Here is a 12,245-nt window from a genome sequence, read left to right as displayed (position 1 = left end):
AAGGCGAATAGGCCTTTGTCAGGCCTTCGTCAGGGCTTTGTCGGGGAGGGGCCAGGAGCCCTGCTCGCTTCAATCCCCTCACCGATAGACAGTTGCAGAAACTAGGATGCAAGAACCTTTCCTGGATGGGGTTTTGATTTTCGCGAAAAGTGTGTCAGCTTTGCTTTCAGCATGAGTCTGATTTCCAAAAAATGCATTTTGAACAATTTAAAGATTTGATCTGCGTTGGCCGGGAATCGAACCCGGGTCAACTGCTTGGTAGGCAGCTATGCTCACCACTATACCACCAACTCCTGCCTGTCTGGACTATCTGATGGAGCGCCCCTTAGAAATAAGAATAAGTCATTGGCTGGGAATGAAAAAAGCTTGCGTTTGACGCAGAAGCAGTTCGCATCATGAGGTCTTGCCGGTCAGCCCAACATTTCCCCGGGACCCCTTAAAAAAGGAGCTTGGTTTTAAGATTGGTTTGATTGAACAGTACATTTTGTTGGCTGGGCTGGGACCCTCTCCTATTTAGCGCAAGAGTGGAACGAGGCAGCAAGTTCAAGGAATGACATTGCATCCAGGCACTTACAGCTCTTTGTGCCCTAATGCCATGACACAAAAACATAATTTGAAAAAACTTAGCAGAGGATGGTTTTGATCCATCGACCTCTGGGTTATGGGCCCAGCACGCTTCCGCTGTGCCACTCTGCTGGCTGGAGAACGAGAGCTTTTCGGGGCTTTTACAGCCTACAAACCGACAACCCTAGACCCAGTTTCGAGTGAAGCGGGCAGTATCCCTTACAAAGCCAAACAACCTGCAACCACGCACTCCCATCCCATGGCCTTTTGCAGACAGGCCTCATTTCTCTAGCTCACACCCTAACTGCCAACACCCCTTCCCCTTCTCTCTCTGTCTCTCTCTCTCTGTCTCTCTCTCTCATTCTCTCTCTCTCGCAAATAGATGCTTTACTTCCCAGGTGCAACAAAACAAGCCTTCTCGAGCTGGCAGATATGGGAAGGAAGGAAGGAAGGGCCAGTTTGGAAACTCAACTCAATTACCATAAATCCCCTGCTAAGGGTTATGGGAGGGAGGAATGAAGGAACTTTGCTTCAGGGAAAGGGCTGCTGCTGCTTCAGCATGTGAGGAGCACAGCCACACGTTTCACCTTCCTCAGTATGTTGGTTTACAGGATGAGAGAGATCCTGAAACCTCACTCTAATAGGCTGAGGTGCTGTGCTCGGTGGCCTGCTGGGACCTTTGCCCGTCAGGGCAAGGCGAATAGGCCTTTGTCAGGCCTTTGTCGGGGAGGGGCCAGGAGCCCTGCTCGCTTCAATCCCCTCACCGATAGACAGTTGCAGAAACTAGGATGCAAGAACCTTTCCTGGATGGGGTTTTGATTTTCACGAAAAGTGTGTCAGCTTTGCTTTCAGCATGAGTCTGATTTCCAAAAAATGCATTTTGAACAATTTAAAGATTTGATCTGCGTTGGCCGGGAATGGAACCCGGGTCAACTGCTTGGAAGGCAGCTATGCTCACCATTATACCACCAACGCCTGCCTTTCTGGGCTATGTGATGGAGCGCCCCTTAGAAATAAGAATAAGTCATTGGCTGGGAATGAAAAAAGCTTGCGTTTGACGCAGAAGCAGTTCGCATCATGAGGTCTTGCCGGTCAGCCCAACATTTCCCCGGGACCCCTTAAAAAAGGAGCTTGGTTTTAAGTTTGGTTTGATTGAACAGTACATTTTGTTGGCTGGGCTGGGACCCTCTCCTATTTAGCGCAAGAGTGGAACGAGGCAGCAAGTTCAAGGAATGACATTGCATCCAGGCACTTACAGCTCTTTTTGCCCTAATGCCATGACACAAAAACATAATTTGAAAAAAGTTAGCAGAGGATGGTTTCGATCCATCGACCTCTGGGTTATGGGCCCAGCACGCTTCCGCTGCGCCACTCTGCTGGTTGGAGAACAAGAGCTTTTCTGGGCTTTTACAGCCTACAAACCGACAACCCTAGACCCAGTTTCGAGTGAAGCGGGCAGTAGGCCTTACAAAGCCAAACAACCTGCAACCACGCACTCCCATCCCATGGCCTTTTGCAGACAGGCCTCATTTCTCTAGCTCACACCCTAACTGCCAACACCCCTTCCCCTTCTCTCTCTGTCTCTCTCTCTCTGTCTCTCTCTCTCATTCTCTCTCTCTCGCAAGTAGATACTTTACTTCCCAGGTGCAACAAAACAAGCCTTCTCGAGCTGGCAGATATGGGAAGGAAGGAAGGAAGGGCCAGTTTGGAAACTCAACTCAATTACCATAAATCCCCTGGTAAGGGTTATGGGGGGGAGGAATGAAGTAACTTTGCTTCAGGGAAAGGGCTGCTGCTGCTTCAGCATGTGAGGAGCGCAGCCACACGTTTCACCTTCCTCAGTATGTTGGTTTACAGGATGAGAGAGATCCTGAAACCTCACTCTAATAGGCTGAGGTGCTGTGCTCGGTGGCCTGCTGGGACCTTTGCCCGTCAGGGCAAGGCGAATAGGCCTTTGTCAGGCCTTCGTCAGGTCTTTGTCGGGGAGGGGCCAGGAGCCCTGCTCGCTTCAATCCCCTCACCGATAGACAGTTGCAGAAACTAGGATGCAAGAACATTTCCTGGATGGGGTTTTGATTTTCGCGAAAAGTGTGTCAGCTTTGCTTTCAGCATGAGTCTGATTTCCCAAAAATGCATTTTGAACAATTTAAAGATTTGATCTGCGTTGGCCGGGAATCGAACCCGGGTCAACTGCTTGGAAGGCAGCTATGCTCACCACTATACCACCAACGCCTGCCTGTCTGAGCTCTCTGATGGAGCGCCCCTTAGAAATAAGAATAAGTCATTGGCTGGGAATGAAAAAAGCTTGCGTTTGACGCAGAAGCAGTTCGCATCATGAGGTCTTGCCGGTCAGCCCAACATTTCCCCGGGACCCCTTAAAAAAGGAGCTTGGTTTTAAGTTTGGTTTGATTGAACAGTACATTTTGTTGGCTGGGCTGGGACCCTCTCCTATTTAGCGCAAGAGTGGAACGAGGCAGCAAGTTCAAGGAATGACATTGCATCCAGGCACTTACAGCTCTTTGTGCCCTAATGCCATGACACAAAAACATAATTTGAAAAAACTTAGCAGAGGATGGTTTCGATCCATCGACCTCTGGGTTATGGGCCCAGCACGCTTCCGCTGCGCCACTCTGCTGGTTGGAGAACAAGAGCTTTTCTGGGCTTTTACAGCCTACAAACCGACAACCCTAGACCCAGTTTCGAGTGAAGCGGGCAGTAGGCCTTACAAAGCCAAACAACCTGCAACCACGCACTCCCATCCCATGGCCTTTTGCAGACAGGCCTCATTTCTCTAGCTCACACCCTAACTGCCAACACCCCTTCCCCTTCTCTCTCTGTCTCTCTCTCTCTGTCTCTCTCTCTCATTCTCTCTCTCTCGCAAGTAGATACTTTACTTCCCAGGTGCAACAAAACAAGCCTTCTCGAGCTGGCAGATATGGGAAGGAAGGAAGGAAGGGCCAGTTTGGAAACTCAACTCAATTACCATAAATCCCCTGCTAAGGGTTATGGGAGGGAGGAATGAAGGAACTTTGCTTCAGGGAAAGGGCTGCTGCTGCTTCAGCATGTGAGGAGCGCAGCCACACGTTTCACCTTCCTCAGTATGTTGGTTTACAGGATGAGAGAGATCCTGAAACCTCACTCTAATAGGCTGAGGTGCTGTGCTCGGTGGCCTGCTGGGACCTTTGCCGGTCAGGGCAAGGCGAATAGGCCTTTGTCAGGCCTTCGTCAGGGCTTTGTCGGGGAGGGGCCAGGAGCCCTGCTCGCTTCAATCCCCTCACCGATAGACAGTTGCAGAAACTAGGATGCAAGAACCTTTCCTGGATGGGGTTTTGATTTTCGCGAAAAGTGTGTCAGCTTTGCTTTCAGCATGAGTCTGATTTCCAAAAAATGCATTTTGAACAATTTAAAGATTTGATCTGCGTTGGCCGGGAATCGAACCCGGGTCAACTGCTTGGAAGGCAGCTATGCTCACCACTATACCACCAACGCCTGCCTGTCTGCGCTCTCTGATGGAGCGCCCCTTAGAAATAAGAATAAGTCATTGGCTGGGAATGAAAAAAGCTTGAGTTTGACGCAGAAGCAGTTCGCATCATGAGGTCTTGCCGGTCAGCCCAACATTTCCCCGGGACCCCTTAAAAAAGGAGCTTGGTTTTAAGTTTGGTTTGATTGAACAGTACATTTTGTTGGCTGGGCTGGGACCCTCTCCTATTTAGCGCAAGAGTGGAACGAGGCAGCAATTTCAAGGAATGACATTGCATCCAGGCACTTACAGCTCTTTGTGCCCTAATGCCATGACACAAAAACATAATTTGAAAAAACTTAGCAGAGGATGGTTTCGATCCATCGACCTCTGGGTTATGGGCCCAGCACGCTTCCGCTGTGCCACTCTGCTGGCTGGAGAACGAGAGCTTTTCGGGGCTTTTACAGCCTACAAACCGACAACCCTAGACCCAGTTTCGAGTGAAGCGGGCAGTATCCCTTACAAAGCCAAACAACCTGCAACCACGCACTCCCATCCCATGGCCTTTTGCAGACAGGCCTCATTTCTCTAGCTCACACCCTAACTGCCAACACCCCTTCCCCTTCTCTCTCTGTCTCTCTCTCTCTCTGTCTCTCTCTCTCATTCTCTCTCTCTCGCAAATAGATACTTTACTTCCCAGGTGCAACAAAACAAGCCTTCTCGAGCTGGCAGATATGGGAAGGAAGGAAGGAAGGGCCAGTTTGGAAACTCAACTCAATTACCATAAATCCCCTGCTAAGGGTTATGGGAGGGAGGAATGAAGGAACTTTGCTTCAGGGAAAGGGCTGCTGCTGCTTCAGCATGTGAGGAGCACAGCCACACGTTTCACCTTCCTCAGTATGTTGGTTTACAGGATGAGAGAGATCCTGAAACCTCACTCTAATAGGCTGAGGTGCTGTGCTCGGTGGCCTGCTGGGACCTTTGCCCGTCAGGGCAAGGCGAATAGGCCTTTGTCAGGCCTTTGTCGGGGAGGGGCCAGGAGCCCTGCTCGCTTCAATCCCCTCACCGATAGACAGTTGCAGAAACTAGGATGCAAGAACCTTTCCTGGATGGGGTTTTGATTTTCACGAAAAGTGTGTCAGCTTTGCTTTCAGCATGAGTCTGATTTCCAAAAAATACATTTTGAACAATTTAAAGATTTGATCTGCGTTGGCCGGGAATCGAACCCGGGTCAACTGCTTGGAAGGCAGCTATGCTCACCACTATACCACCAACGCCTGCCTGTCTGGGCTATGTGATGGAGCGCCCCTTAGAAATAAGAATAAGTCATTGGCTGGGAATGAAAAAAGCTTGCGTTTGACGCAGAAGCAGTTCGCATCATGAGGTCTTGCCGGTCAGCCCAACATTTCCCCGGGACCCCTTAAAAAAGGAGCTTGGTTTTAAGTTTGGTTTGATTGAACAGTACATTTCGTTGGCTGGGCTGGGACCCTCTCCTATTTAGCGCAAGAGTGGAACGAGGCAGCAAGTTCAAGGAATGACATTGCATCCAGGCACTTACAGCTCTTTGTGCCCTAATGCCATGACACAAAAACATAATTTGAAAAAACTTAGCAGAGGATGGTTTCTATCCATCGACCTCTGGGTTATGGGCCCAGCACGCTTCCGCTGCGCCACTCTGCTGGTTGGAGAACAAGAGCTTTTCTGGGCTTTTACAGCCTACAAACCGACAACCCTAGACCCAGTTTCGAGTGAAGCGGGCAGTAGGCCTTACAAAGCCAAACAACCTGCAACCACGCACTCCCATCCCATGGCCTTTTGCAGACAGGCCTCATTTCTCTAGCTCACACCCTAACTGCCAACACCCCTTCCCCTTCTCTCTCTGTCTCTCTCTCTCTCTGTCTCTCTCTCTCATTCTCTCTCTCTCGCAAATAGATACTTTACTTCCCAGGTGCAACAAAACAAGCCTTCTCGAGCTGGCAGATATGGGAAGGAAGGAAGGAAGGGCCAGTTTGGAAACTCAACTCAATTACCATAAATCCCCTGCTAAGGGTTATGGGAGGGAGGAATGAAGGAACTTTGCTTCAGGGAAAGGGCTGCTGCTGCTTCAGCATGTGAGGAGCACAGCCACACGTTTCACCTTCCTCAGTATGTTGGTTTACAGGATGAGAGAGATCCTGAAACCTCACTCTAATAGGCTGAGGTGCTGTGCTCGGTGACCTGCTGGGACCTTTGCCCGTCAGGGCAAGGCGAATAGGCCTTTGTCAGGCCTTTGTCGGGGAGGGGCCAGGAGCCCTGCTCGCTTCAATCCCCTCACCGATAGACAGTTGCAGAAACTAGGATGCAAGAACCTTTCCTGGATGGGGTTTTGATTTTCACGAAAAGTGTGTCAGCTTTGCTTTCAGCATGAGTCTGATTTCCAAAAAATGCATTTTGAACAATTTAAAGATTTGATCTGCGTTGGCCGGGAATCGAACCCGGGTCAACTGCTTGGAAGGCAGCTATGCTCACCACTATACCACCAACGCCTGCCTGTCTGGGCTATCTGATGGAGCGCCCCTTAGAAATAAGAATAAGTCATTGGCTGGGAATGAAAAAAGCTTGCGTTTGACGCAGAAGCAGTTCGCATCATGAGGTCTTGCCGCTCAGCCCAACATTTCCCCGGGACCCCTTAAAAAAGGAGCTTGGTTTTAAGTTTGGTTTGATTGAACAGTACATTTTGTTGGCTGGGCTGGGACCCTCTCCTATTTAGCGCAAGAGTGGAACGAGGTAGCAAGTTCAAGGAATGACATTGCATCCAGGCACTTACAGCTCTTTGTGCCCTAATGCCATGACACAAAAACATAATTTGAAAAAACTTAGCAGAGGATGGTTTCGATCCATCGACCTCTGGGTTATGGGCCCAGCACTGGGCCCAGCACGCTTCCGCTGCGCCACTCTGCTGGTGGGAGAACAAGAGCTTTTCTGGGCTTTTACAGCCTACAAACCGACAACCCTAGACCCAGTTTCGAGTGAAGCGGGCAGTAGGCCTTACAAAGCCAAACAACCTGCAACCACGCACTCCCATCCCATGGCCTTTTGCAGACAGGCCTCATTTCTCTAGCTCACACCCTAACTGCCAACACCCCTTCCCCTTCTCTCTCTGTCTCTCTCTCTCTGTCTCTCTCTCTCTCATTCTCTCTCTCTCGCAAATAGATACTTTACTTCCCAGGTGCAACAAAACAAGCCTTCTCGAGCTGGCAGATATGGGAAGGAAGGAAGGAAGGGCCAGTTTGGAAACTCAACTCAATTACCATAAATCCCCTGCTAAGGGTTATGGGAGGGAGGAATGAAGGAACTTTGCTTCAGGGAAAGGGCTGCTGCTGCTTCAGCATGTGAGGAGCGCAGCCACATGTTTCACCTTCCTCAGTATGTTGGTTTAAAGGATGAGAGAGATCCTGAAACCTCACTCTAATAGGCTGAGGTGCTGTGCTCGGTGGCCTGCTGGGACCTTGGCCCGTCAGGGCAAGGCGAATAGGCCTTTGTCAGGCCTTTGTCGGGGAGGGGCCAGGAGCCCTGCTCGCTTCAATCCCCTCACCGATAGACAGTTGCAGAAACTAGGATGCAAGAACCTTTCCTGGATGGGGTTTTGATTTTCACGAAAAGTGTGTCAGCTTTGCTTTCAGCATGAGTCTGATTTCCAAAAAATGCATTTCGAACAATTTAAAGATTTGATCTGCTTTGGTCAACTGCTTGGAAGGCAGCTATGCTCACCACTATACCACCAACGCCTGCCTGTCTGGGCTATGTGATGGAGCGCCCCTTAGAAATAAGAATAAGTCATTGGCTGGGAATGAAAAAAGCTTGCGTTTGACGCAGAAGCAGTTCGCATCATGAGGTCTTGCCGGTCAGCCCAACATTTCCCCGGGACCCCTTAAAAAAGGAGCTTGGTTTTAAGTTTGGTTTGATTGAACAGTACATTTTGTTGGCTGGGCTGGGACCCTCTCCTATTTAGCGCAAGAGTGGAACGAGGCAGCAAGTTCAAGGAATGACATTGCATCCAGGCACTTACAGCTCTTTGTGCCCTAATGCCATGACACAAAAACATAATTTGAAAAAACTTAGCAGAGGATGGTTTCGATCCATCGACCTCTGGGTTATGGGCCCAGCACACTTCCGCTGCGCCACTCTGCTGGTTGCAGAACAAGAGCTTTTCTGGGCTTTTACAGCCTACAAACCGACAACCCTAGACCCAGTTTCGAGTGAAGCGGGCAGTAGGCCTTACAAAGCCAAACAACCTGCAACCACGCACTCCCATCCCATGGCCTTTTGCAGACAGGCCTCATTTCTCTAGCTCGCACCCTAACTGCCAACACCCCTTCCCCTTCTCTCTCTGTCTCTCTCTCTCTCTGTCTCTCTCTCTCATTCTCTCTCTCTCGCAAATAGATACTTTACTTCCCAGGTGCAACAAAACAAGCCTTCTCGAGCTGGCAGATATGGGAAGGAAGGAAGGAAGGGCCAGTTTGGAAACTCAACTCAATTACCATAAATCCCCTGCTAAGGGTTATGGGAGGGAGGAATGAAGGAACTTTGCTTCAGGGAAAGGGCTGCTGCTGCTTCAGCATGTGAGGAGCGCAGCCACACGTTTCACCTTCCTCAGTATGTTGGTTTACAGGATGAGAGAGATCCTGAAACCTCACTCTAATAGGCTGAGGTGCTGTGCTCGGTGGCCTGCTGGGACCTTGGCCCGTCAGGGCAAGGCGAATAGGCCTTTGTCAGGCCTTCGTCAGGGCTTTGTCGGGGAGGGGCCAGGAGCCCTGCTCGCTTCAATCCCCTCACCGATAGACAGTTGCAGAAACTAGGATGCAAGAACCTTTCCTGGATGGGGTTTTGATTGTCACGAAAAGTGTGTCAGCTTTGCTTTCAGCATGAGTCTGATTTCCAAAAAATGCATTTTGAACAATTTAAAGATTTGATCTGCGTTGGCCGGGAATCGAACCCGGGTCAACTGCTTGGAAGGCAGCTATGCTCACCACTATACCACCAACGCCTGCCTGTCTGGGCTATCTGATGGAGCGCCCCTTAGAAATAAGAATAAGTCATTGGCTGGGAATGAAAAAAGCTTGCGTTTGACGCAGTAGCAGTTCGCATCATGAGGTCTTGCCGGTCAGCCCAACATTTCCCCGGGACCCCTTAAAAAAGGAGCTTGGTTTTAAGTTTGGTTTGATTGAACAGTACATTTTGTTGGCTGGGCTGGGACCCTCTCCTATTTAGCGCAAGAGTGGAACGCGGCAGCAAGTTCAAGGAATGACATTGCATCCAGGCACTTACAGCTCTTTGTGCCCTAATGCCATGACACAAAAACATAATTTGAAAAAACTTAGCAGAGGATGGTTTCGATCCATCGACCTCTGGGTTATGGGCCCAGCACGCTTCCGCTGCGCCACTCTGCTGGTTGGAGAACAAGAGCTTTTCTGGGCTTTTACAGCCTACAAACCGACAACCCTAGACCCAGTTTCGAGTGAAGCGGGCAGTAGGCCTTACAAAGCGAAACAACCTGCAACCACGCACTCCCATCCCATGGCCTTTTGCAGACAGGCCTCATTTCTCTAGCTCACACCCTAACTGCCAACACCCCTTCCCCTTCTCTCTCTGTCTCTCTCTCTCTCTCTCATTCTCTCTCTCTCGCAAATAGATACTTTACTTCCCAGGTGCAACAAAACAAGCCTTCTCGAGCTGGCAGATATGGGAAGGAAGGAAGGAAGGGCCAGTTTGGAAACTCAACTCAATTACCATAAATCCCCTGCTAAGGGTTATGGGAGGGAGGAATGAAGGAACTTTGCTTCAGGGAAAGGGCTGCTGCTGCTTCAGCATGTGAGGAGCACAGCCACACGTTTCACCTTCCTCAGTATGTTGGTTTACAGGATGAGAGAGATCCTGAAACCTCACTCTAATAGGCTGAGGTGCTGTGCTCGGTGGCCTGCTGGGACCTTTGCCCATCAGGGCAAGGCGAATAGGCCTTTGTCAGGCCTTTGTCGGGGAGGGGCCAGGAGCCCTGCTCGCTTCAATCCCCTCACCGATAGACAGTTGCAGAAACTAGGATGCAAGAACCTTTCCTGGATGGGGTTTTGATTTTCACGAAAAGTGTGTCAGCTTTGCTTTCAGCATGAGTCTGATTTCCAAAAAATGCATTTTGAACAATTTAAAGATTTGATCTGCGTTGGCAGGGAAGCGAACCCGGGTCAACTGCTTGGAAGGCAGCTATGCTCACCACTATACCACCAACGCCTGCCTGTCTGGGCTATGTGATGGAGCGCCCCTTAGAAATAAGAATAAGTCATTGGCTGGGAATGAAAAAAGCTTGCGTTTGACGCAGAAGCAGTTCGCATCATGAGGTCTTGCCGGTCAGCCCAACATTTCCCCGGGACCCCTTAAAAAAGGAGCTTGGTTTTAAGTTTGGTTTGATTGAACAGTACATTTTGTTGGCTGGGCTGGGACCCTCTCCTATTTAGCGCAAGAGTGGAACGAGGCAGCAAGTTCAAGGAATGACATTGCATCCAGGCACTTACAGCTCTTTGTGCCCTAATGCCATGACACAAAAACATAATTTGAAAAAACTTAGCAGAGGATGGTTTCGATCCATCGACCTCTGGGTTATGGGCCCAGCACGCTTCCGCTGCGCCACTCTGCTGGTTGGAGAACAAGAGCTTTTCTGGGCTTTTACAGCCTACAAACCGACAACCCTAGACCCAGTTTCGAGTGAAGCGGGCAGTAGGCCTTACAAAGCCAAACAACCTGCAACCACGCACTCCCATCCCATGGCCTTTTGCAGACAGGCCTCATTTCTCTAGCTCACACCCTAACTGCCAACACCCCTTCCCCTTCTCTCTCTGTCTCTCTCTCTCTGTCTCTCTCTCTCATTCTCTCTCTCTCGCAAATAGATACTTTACTTCCCAGGTGCAACAAAACAAGCCTTCTCGAGCTGGCAGATATGGGAAGGAAGGAAGGAAGGGCCAGTTTGGAAACTCAACTCAATTACCATAAATCCCCTGCTAAGGGTTATGGGAGGGAGGAATGAAGGAACTTTGCTTCAGGGAAAGGGCTGCTGCTGCTTCAGCATGTGAGGAGCACAGCCACACGTTTCACCTTCCTCAGTATGTTGGTTTACAGGATGAGAGAGATCCTGAAACCTCACTCTAATAGGCTGAGGTGCTGTGCTCGGTGGCCTGCTGGGACCTTTGCCCGTCAGGGCAAGGCGAATAGGCCTTTGTCAGGCCTTTGTCGGGGAGGGGCCAGGAGCCCTGCTCGCTTCAATCCCCTCACCGATAGACAGTTGCAGAAACTAGGATGCAAGAACCTTTCCTGGATGGGGTTTTGATTTTCACGAAAAGTGTGTCAGCTTTGCTTTCAGCATGAGTCTGATTTCCAAAAAAAGCATTTTGAACAATTTAAAGATTTGATCTGCGTTGGCAGGGAATGGAACCCGGGTCAACTGCTTGGAAGGCAGCTATGCTCACCACTATACCACCAACGCCTGCCTGTCTGGGCTATCTGATGGAGCGCCCCTTAGAAATAAGAATAAGTCATTGGCTGGGAATGAAAAAAGCTTGCGTTTGACGCAGAAGCAGTTCGCATCATGAGGTCTTGCCGGTCAGCCCAACATTTCCCCGGGACCCCTTAAAAAAGGAGCTTGGTTTTAAGTTTGGTTTGATTGAACAGTACATTTTGTTGGCTGGGCTGGGACCCTCTCCTATTTAGCGCAAGAGTGGAACGAGGCAGCAAGTTCAAGGAATGACATTGCATCCAGGCCCTTACAGCTCTTTGTGCCCTAATGCCATGACACAAAAACATAATTTGAAAAAACTTAGCAGAGGATGGTTTCGATCCATCGACCTCTGGGTTATGGGCCCAGCACGCTTCCGCTGCGCCACTCTGCTGGTTGGAGAACAAGAGCTTTTCTGGGCTTTTACAGCCTACAAACCGACAACCCTAGACCCAGTTTCGAGTGAAGCGGGCAGTAGGCCTTACAAAGCCAAACAACCTGCAACCACGCACTCCCATCCCATGGCCTTTTGCAGACAGGCCTCATTTCTCTAGCTCACACCCTAACTGCCAACACCCCTTCCCCTTCTCTCTCTGTCTCTCTCTCTCTGTCTCTCTCTCTCATTCTCTCTCTCTCGCAAGTAGATACTTTGCTTCCCAGGTGCAACAAAACAAGCCTTCTCGAGCTGGCAGATATGGGAAG

At 50.0% G+C, this 12,245-nt stretch overlaps 6 non-coding genes across 6 annotated transcripts; all 6 read right to left on the bottom strand.

The window, feature by feature from the left end:
* Nucleotides 1-221: 221 nt before the first annotated feature.
* TRNAG-ACC (transfer RNA glycine (anticodon ACC)) lies at nucleotides 222-293 on the bottom strand. Its single transcript has one exon. It is a non-coding gene; the product is annotated as a tRNA-Gly (tRNA).
* A 2,431-nt stretch (nucleotides 294-2,724) lies between these two features.
* TRNAG-UCC (transfer RNA glycine (anticodon UCC)) lies at nucleotides 2,725-2,796 on the bottom strand. The gene has a single exon. It is a non-coding gene; the product is annotated as a tRNA-Gly (tRNA).
* A 1,185-nt stretch (nucleotides 2,797-3,981) lies between these two features.
* TRNAG-UCC (transfer RNA glycine (anticodon UCC)) lies at nucleotides 3,982-4,053 on the bottom strand. Its single transcript has one exon. It is a non-coding gene; the product is annotated as a tRNA-Gly (tRNA).
* Nucleotides 4,054-5,229: 1,176 nt separating this feature from the next.
* Nucleotides 5,230-5,301, bottom strand: TRNAG-UCC (transfer RNA glycine (anticodon UCC)). Its single transcript has one exon. It is a non-coding gene; the product is annotated as a tRNA-Gly (tRNA).
* A 1,176-nt stretch (nucleotides 5,302-6,477) lies between these two features.
* On the bottom strand, nucleotides 6,478-6,549 carry TRNAG-UCC (transfer RNA glycine (anticodon UCC)). Its single transcript has one exon. It is a non-coding gene; the product is annotated as a tRNA-Gly (tRNA).
* Nucleotides 6,550-8,978: 2,429 nt separating this feature from the next.
* On the bottom strand, nucleotides 8,979-9,050 carry TRNAG-UCC (transfer RNA glycine (anticodon UCC)). Its single transcript has one exon. It is a non-coding gene; the product is annotated as a tRNA-Gly (tRNA).
* Between the last annotated feature and the right edge of the window lie 3,195 nt (nucleotides 9,051-12,245).

Source organism: Ambystoma mexicanum, chromosome 6q (assembly GCF_040938575.1).
Source record: "Ambystoma mexicanum isolate Mex_15411 chromosome 6q, UKY_AmexF1_1, whole genome shotgun sequence".
NCBI classification, from domain to species: domain Eukaryota; kingdom Metazoa; phylum Chordata; class Amphibia; order Caudata; family Ambystomatidae; genus Ambystoma; species Ambystoma mexicanum.
Note: the sequence above shows the minus strand (reverse complement) of the source record. Positions and strands in the feature narration are given on the sequence as shown.